Source organism: Leuresthes tenuis, unplaced genomic scaffold (assembly GCF_036924035.1).
Source record: "Leuresthes tenuis unplaced genomic scaffold, fLeuTen1.0.hap1 SCAF_14, whole genome shotgun sequence".
NCBI classification, from domain to species: domain Eukaryota; kingdom Metazoa; phylum Chordata; class Actinopteri; order Atheriniformes; family Atherinopsidae; genus Leuresthes; species Leuresthes tenuis.
The window spans coordinates 31055164-31061072 of NW_027325368.1; the positions used below are offsets into that span (position 1 = coordinate 31055164).

Sequence of the window (5909 nt, forward strand, 5' to 3'; positions counted from 1 at the left end):
TTAGAGACCCCCCCCAAAAAATTTCACAAATCATGTTTTCAGGGGAGCTCATGTCTCATTAAGGGGGGCTGAGTCCCCCCTGGCTCCCCCGTAGTTCACACTCTGAGCATCACAGCGAGTGGGTTCCAGGTTCAACTCCCGGCTGGGGCCTTTCTGTGTGGAGTTTGCATGTTTCACCCTGTCCTCGGATACTCCGGCTTCCTCCCATCGTCCAAAATCATGCATGTTAGATTGGTGTCTCTAAAATTGTCCTTAACAGTGAGTGTGAGCGTGTGTGGTTGTTTGTCTCGTTTGTCTCTGTGTGTCGCCCGATGACCGCTGGGATATGCTCCAGCCCCTCCGCGACCCAACCGACGAATTAAGTGGGTATAGAAAATGGATGGATGGATGAATGGATGGATTTTAAATAAAATGCAAAACCAGTTTGGTATAATTTATGCCCAGTTAATTTCAAGCACTATGAAAATGAACTGCTCAGTCAAGCAATGTATGATGGAAAAAAAAAAAAAAAATATATATATATATATTGCTTGGGACTTCACTGATGTCTCAGCAAGCCCCCGCTGTACTAAGCTGAATAAGACTGTGGTCATCTCTGATGACCCTTATGGAGGAATTCAGCTGCAAAGTGGAAGACGGGAAGGGCTACTTGATGCGAGGCTATTGTTTGAAAGGTGTGTCCCCTCCACGAAGCATCTGGGTGACCAGAGAAACACAGTTTTTCTGTAGCTCCCCAATTGCGATTTCAGCGGAGCTTCAAAATAAGGCTCAGGCTCTGATCAACCCAGAGTCCAACATGACATCCATTGGACAGATCAGGGAGGCAAAGGGTCTCATTGCAGTTGTGGGGCAGGTCATAGAGGTAAGTTAGTTCTATGTAAAGATGTTTCTGTTTCTGTATTTATCAGACACTTTTATCCAAAGCGACTTACAAATGAAGATATAACAGCTATATAAAAAGCTAACAATATACTACATAGAAGGAACCCACGAGTCCGACTCTGTCAGAGGCGACAGAGTAGAGATAGAGAGCAGGCATAGAGGAAAATACAGAAAGATAAAGTGCAAAGATAGAGGGGGTAGGTAAGTACAAGGTAAAGATAAACCATCATATCATAATACACAGACATAAATCAACATTACCAGTTATCAGCACCTGCTGTCAGCAAACTTTGATAATCCTCTTGCAGTTTAAGGAAAAAGAGTATTTGATAAGATTAAACAGTAAAAATATGTCATTTCATCATAACAAATAACTAGAACACTATAATTATTCATCAGGCCTGGATAAAATTATGTAATTGACTGACTATTGTAAGTATGAATAGTGTTATTAATACTTTCATCCATTTTGTTTTTTAGTTGTCTGCCATTAAAAAAATAACAATCGGGAGAGAGCAGGTCCCTATGAGGAACATGCAGCTTCAGGAGGTAAGATGAGACATTGTGAAGAAGAGAAGGATTGGGTGGGAGAAAGATGTTCTCTGACTTCTAAACAATTGTTTCAGAAATTCTTTCAATACTAATTACAGTGGTAGCAAAACACTGAACTTAATAAACATATCAGTCAACTAATGTTGTCAGATCTGCTTTTTAAAGCACACAAGTTTAATATTTTACAACAGTTGGCATGGAATTGTGGCATGTGCTAAAGTCATTTTAATAAGAATATAAAAATAAAACACTAACCCTTTACTTAAGCCACATGTATTATAATTACAGAGCAGTACTCTATGAAGACTATTACCATATCAATTTATTTTATGTACAGGGTGCTGCAAAGGTTGATGTAGCCCTTTGGAGGGAGGTGGCCATCTCCAAGGTGGAAGTTGGAGAAAGTGTCAGAGTGACACATTTAAAAATGGGCATCTCAGCCTACAAGGACCAGCTCCAGAGCACTACTTTTTCAATGTTGGAGGTGAATTTTAAATTATAATAACATAAATCATTTATAACAATAAAGTCACCACAGTAAATTGTACTTCTTTTCAAATATTGTCAATACCAAATACACATTACTTATTCTTTGGTGCATATGCAATCTTTAAATGCTTTACAGCCACCAAAATACTCCATAATTCATTCAAAACTGACTTGTGCTGGCATGATTATGATAAAAAAATAACATAGTCCAGCAAAACTATCCATTCATCCATTTTCTACACCCGCTTAATCCAACTCAAGCTCATTGGGAGAGTGTCACCTGTCCCAGATGTCATTGGGTGAGAGATAGAGTACACCCTGGACAGGTGGCCAGTCCATCACAGGGCCACACAGAGACAAACGAGACACACACAGTCACTCCCAAGGACAATTTTAGAGTCACCAATTAACCTGACATGCATGTTTTTGGATGGTGGGAGGAAGCCAGAGTACATGGAGAGAACCCACGCATGCTGACATACAAACTTACAGAAAAAAAATTTAACATGTAACCCTCTTGTTGTGAGGTGACAGTGCTAAACACCACACCAACATGCAACCCCAGCAAAACTAGTCGAGAACTAAATGTTTACCAAGCTAAAGCAAACTAACATGTATAAGCACTATACATTACAAATGTAAACAGGGCTTGTATCTCCCATTTTGTTGATATGAGATGACATATTATTATGTTGATAAGACTAATTTGTTGTCTCCTTCACAGATGATGAGTGTCCTTCAAAAGTCTGCCTTGGCCATAGAGGTGCTCGGGGTTCTGGAGGGCGAAGAGGAGGGAATCCTCAAACTCATCCTGGGAAACGACTCCCAGGTGAAGATAAAAGCATCGCTCTGGGAGCCCATGGAAGACATGCTTGCGAAAGGGAGGGTTTTTGCAAATCTTGAAATGGTTGGGAAGAATGTTGTGTCAATTAAAGTTGTGGAGGCCCCTCTTGTTTAGTTTTCATTAAGTTCTTTTTTTGTGTGTGCGCCCATTTTGCAAATCGAAATAGAAGATTTGTTGTTTATAAATGTATTAATAAATGTTTATTCAGTATTAGGTTCAGCTGTTTTTTTCACTCATCTAATAACACACCTCTCAGAAAAGGTTCAAATTAACCAGTAATGCATCATAAAAAGAGCAGTTCCACAGTGACAGAGTGCATAGGGACGTAGTAATACACATCGGTCACATGATTTAATTCAATGAAATATCAAAATTATGTATTTACAAAAAACAATTGTGTTTCATACTTAAAGCAATGGAAAAACATTTTCAATTTAACGATTTCAAAAATATTTGCGCCACATAGTCATCACTTCTTGGAACTTTCGAATGCCCTGTGAACTATTTTATTTGTGTTCTTCTCCCTCTGCTTCAGGTTAAATATGTAACAATGTTTAAACTGAGGACTTGTCAGACTATAATTTTTTCTAAATTATTTTTGAAGGTGAACATTAAAATATAAATAATTGTAACATGATTTCATTAAAAGCAATATCGAAATTTTGTATTTGGAATACAAATCATTTCAAAAAAATTCTGAGTGCCCCTGAACGTCTCTGAACATCAAACGAGTCATTGATGGATTAGCTCATTAGCTCACTCTTCTTCCTTTGTTCAGGTAAGACGCTGTCGAACTCTGTCTGTCCCAAATGAGAAATTTATGAACTCTTAAACACTGTTCCTGTTTAAATCAATGACATAAATGGTTTTTGACAGCAACTGAATGAAAGTAAAGCAAGTAACAGCTAAATATCTTGTTCTGTGAGCCACTGTAACATCTAACGTTTTGACTCGCTATTGTTAGCATCGTTGCTAACGTGAAAGGGTCGCTTTGTAAAGCGGCTCGGATCAATGGAGAGGTATTAACAAGTAATATGATCTAAAACTAATGGTTTCTTCTTAGTTTTAATCAACAATTCTAGGCAATGTTCGGTTTACTAAAGGAATAATGAATAATGTTAGAGCTAATGTCTGTTTCTGAGCGTTTATCGTGTGTCAGTTCAAGCTGAGCCTGTCAGCCAGAGGTCATGGAGACTCTGTGTCATGAAAGTTCATGTGACATAAAATAATAAACACAGACTCAGTAAAGCTCACGAAGTAAACAACTGCTCATATTAAATAACATGCACCAGCTTATGTTAATGTCCCAGTAACTGAGACGCTATAGTAAATCTATTTAAATTCATGATCAGAGAGACAGGCAGCTGATAATGAGCAGTACTCTCCCTCTGTGTTCTGTGGTTCAGGTATATTCAGTCTTTATACTTGGATAACTAACTGACTATGTGTCTTTTCTCAGACTGAGAGAGAAAATTGATTCAGATCCCTGGTTTGGCTGGTAAGTACAGAGTTATTGTAAAGTTAAACAGACTGTAGATCACATAAGCTGACTGAGTTAAAGGGGAACTGAAGTATTTTTAAACCTAGACCTTATTTCTGGCATGAAATACGTTTTTCTACTCACCAAGAACAGTTTGGTGAAAGTTGGCGTCCTTCGGAAGATATTTAGATAGTATTGTGTTTCCAGTTAAAGTGAGTCTCCCATGTCAGCAGAAAGTATTTATTTCCGCATATCTCCATTTTAGCTGTAATGTTATATCTTCATTTTACATTTTACTGTGCTGTTCCTGTGGGCGGTGTCAGTGATTGACAGATAAAGCAGCCAATCACAGCAGCTCAGCACATGATGTTCACTGCAGGGCAGCTGACAGAAGATGGGAATTTGTGCTGCTTCTAACTTTGTCTCATCAGTCATTTTCTCTGGAAATAAAGCTGAAATGACAACACAGCTGTGCTCTTTACATGATCTGGATGCTGATGGAACAGCTGAGTTAGAAAAGCCCACAACAACAGCTGCTCCATGTCCCAGTGACACACAGTTTAAGCTGCAGTGTCATTACATGGTGTTTTATTGCCCCCCTGTTGGTGAACCTGCTGTGTCCTCAACTGGAAGAATTTAACTGACAACTCTTTTTTCCCCCTTTCTTTAGACTACCTGAACTCTGACCCCTGCTCCTGCTCCTGACTGGTGAGGACAAACAGTTAGTTCTTTGATGGATGTGTTCCTGATACCTGCTCTGCTTCCTGTCTGTGTGCAGCTGTGTAACATCTGGCAGGCCTGTCCTTCTCAAACTGCACAAATGAAGTGAAACATTGGATCATTAGTCAGAGAACAGCTTTCACAGCTGATGTGTTACTGCTCTGATTTCCACCTGATATCTGATCCCCAAAGCTTTGGATAGTCTCTGAGAGCAGAACTGGGAAAGTTTCCATGTTTCTGATCATGAACACATTCAGCCTCTCTGAAGTGATCATCAACCAACAACATTTAACTACTTCAACTCACAAAAGTCTGGACCAAAGCTCATCCTGTACAGACAGGAGCAGAACCAATCAGCTGTGAGATCAGATGATGTGTGTCTTCTGATCAGATACTAACAAACTGTTTCTCCTCTCAGACCCAGAGAGAAGAGGACCAGAACTCCTGCTTTGCTGGTGAGTAGATTTCTAGTCAGTGAGGTTCAGTCCATCACATCAATGAGTGTAGGAGTGTTTCACATTTTAATGACAATGTCTTTGTGGTTTATCACAACTGCTGAGTTGAATAAAAGTAAAAACAGAGCTGTAAACACTGACTGCCTGTAAAATGGACCAGAACAGGTCCCAGCAGCAGAGTCTGACAGTTTTAATGGAACATCACTAAAGGCAGACTCTAAAGGTGTTTCTGACAACAAGCTGTGATCAATCTGCTGAAGCTTCATCCTGGTTTATTAATCTATTCAATGAGTTCTTCATCACATCAATAAGCAGCTGTTTGACCCGCCCCTCTCAAACTATCTTTAGGGACTGAAAACATGAATCAGCAGAATAACAACCCAGGACTGGAGCTCTGATATATCCTGTGGAGTCATTTTGATGTGATGATACTGTCAATCCCTTTAAGCTCTGTGATCGACCAAAAACATTTTTAAGGTCCAAAGTC

At 39.4% G+C, this 5909-nt stretch overlaps 1 long non-coding RNA gene across 1 annotated transcript; it reads left to right on the forward strand.

Moving 5' to 3' along the window:
- Positions 1–4216: 4216 nt before the first annotated feature.
- On the forward strand, positions 4217–5414 carry LOC140269446 (uncharacterized). Its single transcript, XR_011907622.1, has 3 exons — positions 4217–4265; positions 4918–4955; positions 5386–5414. It is a non-coding gene; the product is annotated as an uncharacterized lncRNA (long non-coding RNA).
- Positions 5415–5909: the final 495 nt, after the last annotated feature.